The sequence below is a fragment of the Cheilinus undulatus genome, linkage group 3 (assembly GCF_018320785.1).
Source record: "Cheilinus undulatus linkage group 3, ASM1832078v1, whole genome shotgun sequence".
NCBI classification, from domain to species: domain Eukaryota; kingdom Metazoa; phylum Chordata; class Actinopteri; order Labriformes; family Labridae; genus Cheilinus; species Cheilinus undulatus.
In genome coordinates, this window is record NC_054867.1 from 37,155,900 (window position 1) to 37,173,251 (window position 17,352).

A 17,352-nucleotide genomic window follows, 5' to 3' on the forward strand; every position below is an offset into this window, starting at 1 on the left:
GCCATGACTTTCAGTCGTCCAGTAAGACCATGGGTGAGACTGTCAGTGCATCTGTTGACACCAGCAGGCAGCGCTTCCACTATGACAGTCCACCCGTAGCGAAGCCAGTGCTTTGCCTCACCATGTTTTCACCCCACCGAGGAGGGGGGCACATGGGAATGTATCCAGGAATTTTCTTCACTATTGGGAGATAGGGCTAATGGCAGAGGTCTGCGCTCTCCGAGTGCTTTTCTAGTTTTTTAATAACTTGCTGTTAAAAAAAGGAGTAGAAGAAGAAAACAGAGGCAGTAAAAGCATTTTCACTTCCTGTTAGTGCGTATGGCAGAGCATGAATTCAGACAATATGACCCTACTGTGATTAGGAGCTCTATGCAGTATTGAAGTGTACTGTGATACAGTAAACTAACAGAAATATTTGTTTTGAGATTCCTTGGACTCTACAACCGTGGATTTTTGCATCTTGCACGTTTCTAAGGGGCCGCAGAAGGAACTTAATAACAGAGATGTGTTGTTTTTATTCCACTGCCACCATCAGAGGTGAGCATCACAATGTAGAATCTGAGGTTTAGATTTAACTAATATTCCCTATTTTACACACTTTACCAGGTATTATAGCACATATGTACTGCCTATGAATTTTCCCCTCTGTCTGCCATGTTTCTCTATTAAAAGTGAAAGAATTAAAATTCAAATTATACTTTTCATATTTATTCTCATTTATGTAGTTGTTGTTAATTTTTATTTTTTGCAGTGTCTTTGGTTGTTGGTCATCATCTTGTTGCATCATTGGTTACATGTTTTACTTGTTCCTTTATACCTATCTCTTGGCATTGCAAAAAAAAAAAAAAAAAAAAAAATCATGTGCTGCTTGAATCAAGCTCAGGTTAACTCAAAGGTCAAAGTTAACTTTGGTTCAACTTTCATGAACTTTCATGAACAGCCAAAACAAACACTGATACTATTAACCCTTGCTCCCTTGTAATTTGTAGCTCCATCTGCCCTTGTTTGTCCAGAAAACGGACATGCAGAAAGGTGCTAATAAAATAATCATTTTTCATTTTTTTTTAATTTCACTGCTTCAAATCTTTTCAACAACTTCAACCCTGACCACTTAAAAAAAAAAATTCTCAGTTACACCCTTTTTATGCCAGTTATTGTACACCAGGTCACTGCTATTTTTTATGGTAAAAAAAAAAACACAAAAACACCACGTTTCCCATATAAGATGATCTAGAACAAAAAAACTTTTTTCAATAAATACAGTCTGGACCATGTCAATGATGAGGAGTAAAATTGATTTTGATGCATTGAAATTTTTTTGGCAGTGCCAAATTTCATATCTTAGCTACATCTGTCCTTGTTTGTCCAGAAAACGGACATACAGAAAAGTGTTAACAAAACACCCATTTTTCAAAATTTTTTTTAACTTTCACTGCTTCAGATCTCTTCAAGAACTTCAACCCTGACCACTAAAAAAAAAAAAAAATTCAGTGTTACACCCTTTTTATGCATTATTGTACACTATGCCTATGATGAGATAGTGTCCATGCTAGAAAGATGAGTCTATCAGAGCGAAAAACATGCAAGTTTTACCATCCTTTTCTCGAGTCTTTTCCTCTACCAAATCATATGCGAGCGAACACATTTGTTCGTGTTAGGTTTATTTTATGTACAGGCATGAAAAATTTAGAGGATATAGGTAGGATATGAATCACAAACACGCTAATTTCCACCTCTAACCAAAATGTGACCACAAATATGCTAATTACGCGCATATATAAATGTACTGCATCTTTGAGATATGATAAATCCTTACCTATTGATTGAAAGGACCCGTGCATCCTCATGCATGTCCATTCACTTGCTATGAAGTGAGGGCAAAGTTGAAATTGTCCAAATGTCCCCCTTTCTTAGTCCCAGACTGCAGAACTCAGAAGTAACATTTCCGACTGTAAACACTCCACTCACGGCATGTCAAAACAAAGACGCAGATTCACACCCGTAGTAGCCCACAAACTTTTCCTTACACATGTAGCCCACTCTCAGACATCCATATCTAGTGGCATGAATCGGTTCATTTAATTCTGATGATGTTTAGTTAGTGAAATAGCGCTCCAAACAGTCTGAGTCCATGGAAGAAAAAAACGTGTGTGCGTTACCGAAGGAGTTAAAATGATGCACTGGCACAATCTGCTGGATCACTGTGGAATGGTGAAATTTAGATCCCTGGTGATTGAGTGACGGCAAAGAAACAGTTGCTATAAGTTGTCTTGGTGCCATAGACACACAGTAAAAACACATGTTTTTAATGGAAGTCTATTTGTCTGATTTCGGACAAACAAGGATGGATGGAGCTATTTCGCGTCAGTGAAGTTCTATGGGCTACAGGTTTGTTTAGTTTTTTTATATGAAGAAAAATAATAACTTTGGCCAAATTTGATGCCTCAATCTAGAAAAATGTGACTATCAACTCAAAAAAAAAGATGATAAAAATGATGAATGTCCTCAAAATGGACATAGTACGATCCAGGGGTTAAAAGAGAAAGTGTAGTGGCCGTCTGGTCAACTATTTAAAGAGTGTGACTGGTCTGATTAAAGTCCCTATAAAGTGATAAAAAAATCTTTATTTTAGGTTTGTTGTATGACAGGCCACTGTGTTATGAACCACTAAGCATAGTTTCAGTCATGAAAAACATCTCTAAGTTTATCAATCACGCTTCAAAATCATGAGGCAGTAAAATCTGCTCTAGGATGGTTTGGGCATGTCAGTTAAATGAGCTGAAGCCACGCCCTCTCACTAGAAATATGATCCTCTCAGATTTAAAAAAAAAAAAATCCTAATCAGAGCACAGCTGTCTGGCTCTGTGCCAGAGCAGAGAGGCTGAAGTTGGGGATTAAATTTACTGTTTTCTGGTACACACTGCTCTGTTATGATACCTTCAATTACCTGTAGGTCACCTTGGCTGACAGATTTGGAGAATTTACCTCACGATGAACAAAAACAGCATGTAGCTGGCTGTTAACTTGAAGGCAGTGACATTGACTATCAACAGACTGTATTGAGATGAACTGCTCTGTGATTATATATCATTGTAGCATTAGGGGGAGTGGGTAATTCCTCTTTAAGACCGGTGATGTCTTGGGCTTATATATTTGCTCTGCTTAAATAAAACCAGTAAAGAGGGGAACAACTTTCTAATGGTCTAAATAAAAAATGCAGTCACACAGATTTCAGAGTTTTCAAGTTTACAGCAACGTTGTTCCAACATGTCTAGTGTGTGAAGACAGAAAGTTGGAATTTCACTTTACAGGGAGTTTAATATTTACCAATACCTCTCAGAGCCATGATAGCCCTTGCTTTATCAAGCTGAATTCTTAGTTTGTGTTGCATACAGACATAATTTGACCACACTTTTAGACCAACAGCTGCCTTGTCTGTTTTATCTTTCCTCTGTTTTTTGCTGCAGTGGACACATCAGACTACATCAGAACTGAACCAAACAGTGTTGAAATGTCTGCTCTCCCTCTGGCTTTAAAGTTTCCGTTTTACAGGTATGCAGCCTTAACGTGATGAAACATGAACTCGTTCCCCTCCCTCCACTTCCTCCCAGTTCCCCTCTCATTATGCTCTTCAAGTAGTGCACTTGGAGGAGAGAGTGCAGCGCTGCTTCTTTATATAACTGTAACAGAGAGCGGCGAGAGTACAGTGCAACACAGTACAGTACCACTCACAGTGGGAGGACGGGGCTCGCCTAAGTACTGCAGCAGCAGCAGCTATTATAGCAGCTATTTACTGTAATTATTTGGGCCCATTAAAGGAACCAGCAGAAGCGGGGCTTTTATAAAAGCAGGCAGACCTGAGCTTGTTCGGTTGTCAATGTCACGGCTTGTCAGATGTTATTTATCTGTGAGAGTCTCGGTTCTGTCAGTCACAGGAGGATGCTACTAGAAGAAGGAGGCCATTAACAAAATAAGTCTCTGCTGCATTCAGAGGAGCATTTCAAATCAAGGGAGTTTCATTGATGTTTCATGTTTCTACACTAAAGACACTGATATGATGGCAGTAAGAAAGACTTATTCAATGATGATTCCTGCATTTATTTTTTATACATCTACAAATGATTTTTTTTTAATCCAGAAAAAACTGCATGTTGGATTTGGCAATTCCTCTAGAGAAAGAAGAAGTATTGAGATAAAAGTTTCTTCTGCTGAGATCCTTCATTATCAGCAATAAACTCAATTACTTACTTTCAATGCTTTTTCACCTTTATTAGATAGTACAGCTGCAGACAGACAGGATGTAGGAGACGAGTAGGGGAAGACACACACAAAACATCACCAGTATCAAGATTTGAACCTGCAACCAGAGAGTCCAGGACTTTAACCTCGGTATGAAGCTCAGTGTGAGAAAGACTGTTCATTGCTTTTATCCTTTTATTCATTAATATTCACTCATTCGTATGTTTCCCCTTTCCTGCCCTGGTAATCAGCTGGTATCTGTGTCTACTCACTAAGGTTCTGAGCCAATCCCATTCTGCCACACCTCCTGATCCAATCATCCTGCTGCTGCCATGTTTTAAAATCCACTCTCCTTTCCTCTGCAGTCAGTCAGTTGTTTTAGAATGACTGCTTTAACCCTCCTCCACCCCAGCTACCTCTGTTACATCTCAACAGTGTCCAGGTCCAGATCCTTTGTGCCATCCTTTATCACCACCTCCAAGTCATCTCATCAGTGTCTGGGTCCAGCTCTTCAGAAGTCCACTGCTCATTTTATCCTACTTCTTTCATCATCGTCACCAGTGTCTAGACTCCATATAATGGGTTTCCTATCATGCTGTCAGCCTCATAAAGACATCACAATGGAGTCTACTTGCCAAAGATATTTTACATTTCCAAACATTTCCAAACATTTCCAAACTTGTAAAAATAAATCATTGTTACACTTATATTGTCTCTCCTGATCTGAGCTTCATACAACTGGATAACCATTGGCAAATAGACACTGGATGGATATTTTCTGCTGCCAAGATATTCTGTTTATGAATTAATACTAATTTTGGATTAATGAATCAACAACCAGGTCTTGTTTCTTTTTCCAAAGCAGGGCATACATTGTGGGATTTTCATAGGAATCAGCCACAGATTTTCAGTCGACTCACTTGGAAGTCGGGTCGACTTTCAGTCGGATTGGGCGTCCTTTGTTGTGCTGCGCATAGAGGGGTACGACAGCTGACCAGGGCCCGACTACGGCCCGACCTGAGCTGTACATGAAGAATCACCAAATTTGAGACCTAAAAGTTCACTACAAATAGCTAAAGAAACCACCCATAGATGGCGTTTGGGAAAGGGTAGAGCCTTCGAAAAAAAAACTCGGAGGGTGATTGGATGAACGTTCTGTCAGTCACATCTTTACGGGCCAATCAGAGCAACAAAACACGTGACGTAGCCACTATTGGCTGCGCCCCTACAGAAGGAGTAAACTCCATAAGGACTGCATAACGCGAATCATGGCGTCTGTAGACATGGCAGTACACAACTTATGCCGTTTTTGAAAAGAAAACAACTCACTGCTGTTCTTAGTTCTTCTTTTAACAGAGAAATGTCGTCAAGTTCTTATAAAACTGGAACTTTAGCAGCATCCACGCTAATGTCTTCCGCCATACTTGCACCGGCCTCTTGTTGCTGCTTGCATACTTCACAACTCCGCTGCCCCAAAAGTACTGCCCCTCAACACTGATTGGTCCTGTCGCTTTCTAACCGGGCCCAAACAGTTCAGATGAGAGCTTTGCAAGATGGATTGGCCACTGAGAAACACGTAAGCGGGTGCATCCATCTGCTCTGCAAGGTTAGCATACTTTTGAGTACAATTACTGAAAAAATACTGAAAGTAATTGAAATCAGTGTTACAGTGAAATACAAAAGTACATTTGATTGGAAAAGTGCATTTCCAGAGATTTCAGTGCAACATCCTGATAATGTTTTAGGTGCTCCCTACAGGTGGGAGTTATCTAACTGAGTCAATGACTTCACTCATGGTGCAAAAGTGTCTAATGCAACGGCATTTTGGTAGATTAAGTAAACACCCGGGCAACCCTGTCCCTAAGACCAGTGCAACAAGCAGCCTCCACAGCCTCTCACACCACAGGGGCTCTCCATGTAGGCCCTGCGCCATGCACGTACGTACATGTTTGGGAGTAGCATGCACCCTCCTGACTCACTGTTCCAAGTCTGCTTAAAAATGACAAAAGGAAAAAATAAATGCTCTGACATTTTAACTTTTTTAATAATGCAAGGCTAATTTAAAACTTTCTTAAACTAAAGTTTGCATGGCCACATTTTTAATCACAAAATACAATTTTGTATTGTAATTTTGTCTTCCCATACACAATTTGCACTTTTTTCCAACAATGGTTGAAAATAAATATGCATCATGACATCAGACACAAAGAAACAAAACTTAAGAAAAACCTGATGGGCTCAGGCATCAGCTGTGATTTTAATTTTTTTCATTTACAAACATTTGTGGGTTTTTTCTTGGATTTCTTTTTAATGCATTAAAATCATGTTTCTCACAGTATGTTTGTATGTATGGCTGCCCAGAGATGGCTGCTTGTATTCTAAAAGGGAAGGAACTTTTTTAAAGACAAATTTATGTTAACTTTTCCATAATGACTTTCCCCTTCCTGGATATGGAGAAGTGTTTGTATCTTGAGTGTTGTGAGGCATGTTTTCTGCTTTTCCAGTCAATAGCAGTATGTCCGTTAGATGAAAATGTCAGTGAGCTGCTGTTAATTTCCTATAACTATCACAGTTTGCGAAATTCTCTACGATAATTACCTCAAATTATAGCTAGAAAAAACTCTATTACATGAACATTCATGATGATGATAGGCTTGGGAAAAAGTGTCATCAGTATTCCAGGAAAACAGAAAGTAATCAGTGGTTAGCTACAGTCATCCTGCCCCTCGTCTCTTCAAACAGGAGGGTCCTCATTTCCGTTCTTCCACCTGTGCTGCCACTGTAATATCCTGTCCTAATTACCGAGAGGAGAGCGGCTCACTCGATGGCATGGTGGCGCAGGAAGTCAGAGCGTATCGAAGAGGAGCCGGTGGAGGGAGGAGGGAGAAGAAGCGAGGGCAGCACTGGAGGAGACGAGGAGAGAGAGATGAGGAGGAGATATTTATAGCCGGCTCAGCTCGGCTCACAGCTCTGTCTCTAAGATGCTCTTTTTTACTTCCACCAGCCCTTCTTCAAGCGTTCTCACTTGGCTGATTCTGCTCACTGCTCTCCCTGGCTGTCAGTTTTCATGTGCACATGTGACTTTATTAACCACTAATTAGGAGATAGAGAGTGCAGTTAAAGTCATGTGAGGGCACGGTTAATGCACATGAATAATAAATATAAAAAATATAAAAAAACATTTTAAGTGTCCATCCGCCTATTTTGTGTGGACTTTAGAGAGGGGTCTGGCTGCAGACCACTACTGTGGGACAGCACATATGTCAGGACAGAAGATTTTTTTCATTAAAAAAGTCTGGCAGTTACATTCATGAAATAGTAACATTGCAATACAGCTTTTTTTTTTCAGCTTTAGCAAATGTAGCATAAGCTAACTTAGCTTTGTTGGCTTTAGCTACATTAGCTACGTTGCTATTTTACATGAATAAAATATGGGGTTAGGAGGTTTTGTGAAACTGTAAACCAGGGGTGCCCAAACTGTGGCCCGGGGCCCAAATGTGGCCCACAGTCCATTTTTAACTGGCCCACAGTAAATTTTAGAAATAAAAGGAAATATGGCCCACACGAGAAGAAGAAGCTTGTGCTCAACTGTATTGTACTTTTTAGTTTCACCACTAGGCAGTAATACCATGTTGATTCTGTAAACAAACATTTTGATAAGAAAATATCTTGATTTATAATGTCCTGATAGATTATTGTAGCAAATAGAAGCACCAATAGCATTTCAGGGGTGGAGCCAGTGGTAGCCAGGGCCAAACAGGGCCCCCTGAAATCTGATTGGCTCCCCAAATCATGAAAATGACTGTCTATTTGCCTTTTAAGCCATTAACAAGCCATGTAGGTGTATTCAGTCACTGAGCATGTATTAACTGACACTGGATTGGTCTTTCTTACTTAAATATCCTCAAGGCAAAGAATATGAAAGTGGCCCCACAATTCTTTTATATTTCTTTATGTGGCCCTCAGTGGAAAACATTTGGACACCCCTGCTGTAAATGGTGTACAGTTTTCAGCTACAGTACCTACATAGCTTATGTAGCTAACATAGCTTTGTTAGCTTAAGCCCTAGCTACATAAGCCAGGCTGTTCAAAATTGTAGCTATAATCATGTTATCAAGCTAGCTTACTCTCTCTTCCTTTTCAAATATTGACTTTAAATTACTGTCATGTTTGATGTTAGTCAAGTTTAACTGCCTATCAGCTTTACTGGAGTTGACTTTTTTGCTAGGAGTAGTTTTTCAGTTTCTAGGCATCCATCAACAACTTCTAGAAACAGTTTGAAACATAACCCAATAAAGTATATGTCAGCTGCTTTCCACCAGGTGGTCCGGTTTGATTGTGAATGGCTTGGTATGGTAACACCCAGAATATTCTGCGTTTCCATAGACACCACATCACTAAGTTGGTGGCGTTGTAAGCAGGATGGCAAGGCGATGCCATCGCTTGGAACAATTCTTGTGACTCACGGCGCCATCCAATTCTCTCTGCACCTCCACATCACAGACAATAGCCAGGAGGGTCTACACCTCCAGGGTCCATGGAGTGGTTTTACCTGCTGTCCCTAGATGCGTTCCCATTACCCTTAGAAATGTGCAGAATCTAAATAAAGCAATAAAAACTGACAAAGGAAACACCTGAATTTTGAAAAACTTCCAAAATATCGCAAAAAAGTTTTTACACTCTCATGAGGAGGTTTATCAGAAGTTTGGATGTAGAAATGTAGTGCAATGGAAACACTTTTTTCCACATTAACATGTCTCAGAACATAACCTACGGTGTCACATGACCATTCTGAGACAACATGGTGCAGTACGTGTGAACAGAAGAAGAGACCAAGACTTTTCTTAACATCATACTTACACCCTTACACTTGGCCACTTGAAAATTTAAGAAATATTGCTTTTAGTTTGCGAAAAACTGTAATGGAAAAGCAGCTACTGTCCTGACCGTATTCTTCCCTCATCAAAATCCACTGGATAGTTGAACATCGTGGGTTCTGTGTTTGTGTTTAGTACCGCTGTTAAGCAGGAAGTGATGATTATTTTGGCCAATCACTGAACTGCAGTGTGTCTGTTGTGTGTGAAGCTTCACTGTTAGGGACAGATAGGTGCTCTGTAAGATTTCTTGGTGTTTTTTTTTTTTTTCAAATGTGTACTGTGCCGTACTAAACTGAACTGGACCACTCATTGGAAACCACTTCCTGTCTTGTAAGCTAGCTAACTAGTGAACTCTTCCTGCTCAAAAAGCTTAGTCTCAAGGTAGAAAACTTATGGCTTTTAAGTCCTGTCTTTTTTTTTGTCCATTCCCTTTTTCTGTACTAAACAAAGCACAAACTCCAGTCAGCCATTATAGTCTCTGTGTTGATTTTTTTTAGCCAGTTGTTTCAACCAGTTTCTGCAGCTTGGCAGTTTTACATTTTTTTTTTTGTTCAGTGTAAAGAAGGGAGATTAGTGTCAGGTGGACTGACAGGCAGATTTTGTAACCTTTGACCCAAGCCAAGCTAACCATTTCTATTGAGTCCTAGTGCTAATCTAAGCTAACCTGTACCTAACCGTAGCTTTATATTTACAATGCAGACATCAGAGAGATGTCGGCTTTCGTTGGAAAATACTGAATATGCATTCAGGCTAAAATGTCAAATATTCCTTTCATTATGTAACTGTTTGTGAAATGCAAATACATGCTAATATGCTCTCCACTATAAACAGTGAAAGAAAAGGATTCACAGTTGGCTGGGGTTTTACACACAGACACTGAGGTGCACAGGAAGACAAGCAAGGAGATACCATTAAATAACTCTTTAAAAACAACACTGACAAACCGTCAAGACAAACTCTCTGTGTGATCGTGTGTATGAAGGAGAGGTTAATGCAGAAATCTGCAGCCTTGAAAGGGCAAAAGTGAAGGGTAGTTTAAAAACACTATCTTTACCTAAAATGTTTGTCTTATCTTTAAAACACTGATTCATATGCAGTTTAATATGTTGTTATTAATTTATTTCTCAGTAGTTAGATTTGAGCTGTAGTTAGGCTCAGGCATTTTAAGACCTTTTACTCACAATATTACAAAATTAACTACATTGATATAGTAGTTGTACCACAGGCTTTCAGGATTGGCAGCACTTAAAAGGACTTGGGTTGAGAACCAGAGAGTTGCTGATAAGTAAAGAGAGTTGCCAGTCCACTTCCTGAGTTCTGCCGGGGCGACCTGCAGCAAGGCGCTGAGGCCGCACACTTGTGCAAGCAGCATTATTAGATAAGGTATAAGATAACAAGTCAGACTTTAAGTACTCAGGTTAGACTGTTCAATAAGAAAGTTGGTGCATAGATGATCCAACATGCCTGCCATTTTTACCTTGTTTTTCGATCTGTTTGTTTGATATTCACCTATGCAAATGTTTGCAGTGCTTCCTACAGGGGCACCGGAAAGTCATGGGATATTTTCTTGCATCGTGAATGTCAGACTTGGTAGAATTTAACATTCTGTGTGTAATTTCTGCACACCAAGATTCAGACTTTAGCTACCTTGGACTTGCCACAAGCAAGACATTAGTTTGAGCAAATTTTAGTAACTAGTTGCAGCGGAGAACTGCTCTCATATGATACTGGGTCAAACCATCCCAGCAAACAGCCGCCTGTAAACATTTGATAACTGTTAGGGCCACAGCAGCATCCCCTCTCTTCTCTGTGTGTTACTGACCTTTCTTTTGGAGTGTGTGTTTGTGTGTGTTGCTGATTGCAATCCTTTAGGCTGATTCCTGACACCTGTGTTGCGGCTGAAAGGTGATGCTGATCAGTGAGCAGCTGCAGTCAGCCAATCAGAGGACAACAGCAATCAGCCCAACCCTTTAAAAAGCCTGGCCACCCTACAGTCTGTGCAGCTAAATCTGGTGTTTGAGCTCGTCACTGTGCTTCTTGTTAGAAATGTTTAATGTTTAAAACTTTTGTAATTCTGTTTGTGAGGCACTTGTTTTGATGCACTGGGCCAGGTAGTAGTTTAGTTTAGGCACACACTTGCACGTAGATTTTGTTATATTTATTTAGTCACGCCAGGCTTAGGGGTGCTGTTCTTTTGTTGTAAGATTTTAGTTCTTAAACACTAGTTTAGATTCTGTTTTATTTGGTTGTTAGTTTTTGATTTGATTTATTTTGCACTTTTTAAAATGCAACAAAACATAACAACATTAACAAAAATGGATGGACATTACCAATAAGCAATTAAATTTAAAAGGCATGCCGGGGAAATCCCCCCAAAAAACCCTCTAGGGGCTTGAAGAGGAGGGCTCCCCAATATAACAGTAAAACTTTTAACTAAAGAAAGAGAATAAAAATTAAACAAAAAACAAAAGACAAAAACGATCAAGACAGAAAAAAGGACGTCCAGACACACACACAAAAAAAAAAAACAAAAGAAAAAAAACAGAAGCTCAGTACAAAACAGGACCAAAATAAAAAAACTAGAACAACACAGCCACAAAAATACAATAATGAGCAGCACTCGGTGGTCCTTTTGTTTTGCTTCACTTTTGTTGAGTACAATTTTACTTCTTTGTTAATAAATAACTTTGCTTTACCAACACCATCTGGTTTTTATGTTACTACTCTTTCCAAACGAGCTGGGTCATAACACAACAAGGTTTTTGGGTCTGTGAATGAGGAGCTCTGCTCCGCTTTGCTCATAAAGTCAATAGGAACAAGCAGGAAAAGGGGGTCAGATTAACACTGTTTACAGATACAAAATCCCTGTTAGGTTAGGCTACTTTTGTTTACATGCTCAAGTGGCCAATACGTCAGCATTATAATATTTTGGGATTTTTCATTACTTTTTATTTTTATTTCATTTCCAATTTTTGTTCAATTTCAGTTTCATTTTTATTAGTTTTTACCGGTGACTTGTTAGTTTAGATTTTATTTTGCAAAAAGGCTTCATTTTAGTTTCATTTTTATTGGTTTTAGTGTTAGTTTTAGTTAGTTAGATGTTAGGGCTGAGTGGACATCATACATTTCTAAAAACACATTCAAACAAGCTAATCCTCACTTATCATTTATGTATTTAAAGATGATGTTTGAATACAACTCCAGAGATAAAACTACCACTGTGCGAAGTCTTGACCAATCAATTCAGGCCATTTTACACCCACCAGACTTGTGTGTAGGTGATAGTCAGCACGGTTGTATCAAATACTAAAACTAAGGATATTTTGTCTCTATTTTTTTTCTATTTTATTTTAGTTAGCTTTGTAAGTAGATTATACAGGTTTAGTTTTTTTTTTTTTGGCAAAGCTCAGTGTTTATTCTGTTTCAGTTAAGTAAAATGATTTTCAAATTTTTGTTTTAGTTAGTTAGTTTTACTTAACTATAACTTTGCAATACCTTGAGCATATTCACCTGAAACTGCTCAGCAGCTGGTGCCAGGTGCTAATTTCCCACCCTGTAGTATGCTCAACAACAGTATGACAAAATTGGATTCCTCTTAAAGGATTAATGAAGTACATTCCCTTATTTTCTTCATATTTATTTCCTTTTTTGTACTTATAAGAGTATAATGCATAGAAAAACATACTGCATCTTTTCCTACGCTCATACGTTTAGTAAATAATGCTCAAAGAATATGGAATAAAGAAGAGAATTAATGATTTTTGTTAATAAAATTGGTCTCTTAAGTTACATACAACTCCATAATTATGACTGATAACAGTATGAGCATAAAATAACTCAAACCTATCTACTGGGCTAGATTTTCTCCTTGTATTGTCATGTCTGCTCAGAGATTTTGATGTTTTTATTGTGATAAGAATGAAAGAAGGACACAAATGTTAAAGAAAAAAATATTTCAATATTTATTTGCGGTATAAACATGTCTTGTGTTGTTTCCATATACTGTACAATACATCGGGTCAAACGTTTTTCCTTCAGTAGACAGAAAGGTGAAACTGCCCCCGTTAACATGCCCCTTGTTTTATACACAGACAGATTGCATCTGTTTTAAAAACTGTTTACAGCACAATACAAAACAGCTAGTCAACGTGTGTTTGAAGCTGTAACACGATGCAAGATGCATTGTCAAAAAAATCCCTGAAAAAGTCCTCACTGAGGTAACAATTTTAAAATCATTCACTTTTTCTTTCACTTTGTATTAAACGCTGCCACTCTCTCTCTGCCGCTCTCGCTCATCATTCACGTCTCTTCCTCCCAAGCACATTCTTACCGAGATGTAGCTACAAGTTTTAAGGACACAGAAACAGCCGTTCCCATGATCTGGCAAATTTACAAACAGAGAAAAACTCTTGATTTTCTCTTTCATTGTTACAAAGACACAAAAACACGAGAAAGCAGCTTGAAATCAACCGTTTTCTTTTAAAACAGAAAAAGCTCCGTACTGAAATATATTTCAATCCTAGGGTGCAAGTGATCAAGTCCTCGACAATTTCTTTACTGTAAGTGGGGTGTGACTACAGACGAGGGGAGTCCATTCAAGCATGGTATCTTCATCTCTGATGCTATAATAGGAGAGGAACTTTGCATATAAATTCATTACATATATATACTTAGATATATATATTCATATTAAAGGCCACAGGAATAGCATAGAGCACATCATATCAAAACAAGACAGAAAAAGACCTTGTAATTATTAAAGCCGGGGGGTGTAATCATCTACTGTGAAACATAACTGGCATGCTGAGCGACAGCTCTGGCTCTGTGTGTACGTGTCAGTGACGACCTCTTTCAGGCTGCTAATGGTCAAACATTTTGGACACCCCAGGTGAAATGTTACTTCAGTCCACAAGCCAAGTTGTATACTTATGTAGAATAGATATAGTACAAAAGAAGAAGAGTTTAAAAACTTTGAGGTCTTGGATCTACAAAACACTGCAAAAAGGTGTTTGGATATATTGCAGAGTAACAAAGAGGACCTCGTGTGACCCGTTATGGCACAGAGACAGCTCAGTGTCTGCTGTTACCATATTCTGATTCAAATAACAGATAAACAAATGTTTCTTTTTATACACAAGGTTTTTTTAAAGTGAGATACAAAGTATTGAACAGTCAGCATTAGAAACAAGTTAGAAAGATTATATAAGGCCAGCTTAAACCAACCCTGTTCAGCTTCTGCTGTCCCCTCTGAAACCCAGCTGTGTCTCCTGGTAGACCCTGTTCACATCAGTCGGCTTTAATGTCCCATTTCCTTCATTTCTGTGAAAACAGGCTTCGCGCAAGAACCATTCATACAAAAACACAAATTAAGACATGGTAAAATGAGCTTTAAGCTTTCTGTTGAGGTTTCCACCAACTACAGATGATCCTTAGATGAAGGAAAAGCTCATGAAACACCTGCCGTTGGATCAAAAACCACTATAAGAAGCATATTTTCAGTGCTGTTCAATAAGAGAACAGAAACACAAAAAATACTCACTTTTAAGCAAGTGTGATGAGGAATTAGTGAACTTGTTCTTAAAAATACATAAAAAGAAACATATCAAGTATCAGAACAGTCGGCAATCAGTTTAAGAGGACACCATATCACCTGTGCAGACAATGAAGTCCATCCTGCAGGCATCTACTATGCAGGAGACATGTAGAACTGACTTTACAGTTCATCTCGCTTGCAGGTTTCCCATGCTCAAGCATGACTGCATTCACATCTGTAGTGTACAATGCCCAAGTTTACATGAATAAGACCTGAGACCAGGTCTTCGAGCAGACTCTGGCTTGGTGCCCCAGTCTAATACACTTGCGTTCACGCTGATCAAATGCGTCAGACTTTGGTGTCAAGGGTACTCAGATCTGGGCCCGGATCCCTATTATGAAACCATCCTTAATTGCTTTTAAATATAAAGGTTAAAAAAAAGAAACATAACATCTTTTTAAAGCTGTTGATACCTGCAGCTTAACTGTGTCCTTGTTCTTGTTATAGCTAAATGCAGCATTTACAGCTTCTGATTTCAAGGAAACAGATTTCCCCTCATTTCTGCTAGACATCTCTGGGATGTCAATGAGAGCAGTTTGTCTAACACATTCAAGATCCTCTTTTTAGGTTGATTTATGTAAATCACACATGCCCACAAATTAAGCCAAACAGGAAACCTTTTAAAGCAACTGGATGTGCTAATTGTGCAAATGATCAGAAGTGCAAACACCTTACTGAACTTCCTTAAAAAAGTGAGAGAAAAAGAATTAAAACAATACAAAAATGTTCTTGCATGACAACCTGTGCCCCTGCCATCATTGCTGCTGTTTTTCCACTCAATAAAGGTAACCTTGATTGGATAGAAATTTCTCCTTGAAAAGCTGCTTCTGATGTGAACAGGGTCTCAGAAAACTCCTTGGCCACATGCTGTGTGCAGCTGTAATTAGCCACAACAGCAGTTAAAAAAACGGTCCCCATCGTTCGTCTTCCACCTCTTAAAGCAACATCAAACCCGTGGTTACATCTGCTGTTAGAGAGCATACAGTACGACAGCATGCTCAGGTATACAAAATAATGTAGATCTGTTTACTATATATACTCTATCATATATATATATATATTCATATGTATCAATTTTTGTTCAATATATCTTTTATATTATATACCCAAGGCTTAAGGGTGAATCAACTCAAACTTTTCTTTGATGAAATGGGAGATTCCCTTTGCAGAAACACGTTTCCTTTTGTTTCCTAATGCAGTTAAGGGATGTGTAGTCTAAGTGCAGTCTGTAGCTGAGGCCAGTCCCAGTCCATATAACAACAGCATCCCAACACCGAAGCGGGAGTACAATCATAGTCCTGTTTTTGGCAAATTTGTACCCGTGGATCCAAAGACAGGGAAACAAACTGAACAACTTCCTTAAGGGTGGAAAAAAGTAAGGAGATATAAAAGTGTTGAGGCACTTCCTTATGCCCAGACAGTTGCTCAGAAATGTTTGCGCTGCCTTAGTGCCTAAGGTTGTCAAAATAGTTGTATTTCAATACTTTTTAATACCATGCGCTTTGAATCAGTACAATCTCCATTATTTTGATAAGTAAAAAAGGAACAAAAGCTATTGAAAAAATGCAGGTCACATTTTTAACCCAAAGCTGCCAAAAGAAAAGAGAAAGAAACTGTGATCCATTGAAATACATGGGTAGGCAAAATTATTTTTGGGGTCTTATAATGATGCAAAAGTTATGTTTATGTCTTTTAAAGTAGAAGAGGTGACTGCATCTAAATTCCAAAAAAAAAAAAAAAAAAAGAACTGTCAAGGCTTTTGACAACTTAAGTCGGGCATACACTGTGTGAAATTCATCCGATTCAGACGAAATTTTCAAGTTGCATGACTCACTTGGAAGTCACACCGACTTTCAGTCGGATCAGACGTTGTTTCTCATGCAGTGTACATGAGTACACAATGGCTGACTACAACCTGATCACAGCCATACCAGCTGCTCCTGACTGGTCTGATGGATTTCTGACATGTTTGATATTTGGGTCATACAACTCTAGACACTCCCACAGTGAGAGAAAAACCATGAGCAGAATCCTCAACTTTGGGATATTTTTTCCTTTGTAAACTGTCAGACAGCATTTGAAATCACCATGACAACAGCAGGAATGACTTTCTAATGCCCTTTCAAAGTAAACTCCACAGATTTTTATCACAGTCCACCCTGACTTCACCTGTGAACACTTGAGTCGCAGTCGCACAGTATGAGCTGCCATTCTGCCATAACTGTCATAACTGTCAGAGTCGGCTTGAAATCACACAGTGTAAATCCAGCATTACTTGTACAATTTAGACAGTTTGCAGGGGTTTTCCTGCATCTTTTGAAAATAAAACAAGAAATCACCCAATGTTAGAAGCCTAGGACTTCTATTTTTGAGCCATGGTATTGAAACCTGTATTGATATCATTTAATTTTCACGATCAAAGATAGACTTCTGGTATCATAACAACCTTAAAAGTGCCCCCAAACAACAGCCCTGCCCCTTGCTTTTGTTTTGCAAAGACACGGTCTTGTTGGGAAATGTACTGTGTCGAGAATAAAGTTAGGAAAAACTTAATATCAGAGTCATCCTATGATGGAAAAAGCATGCAAGTTAAGAAGATATGTTGGTACAACTTATTTCCTTCAAGATACTGATTCTAATACC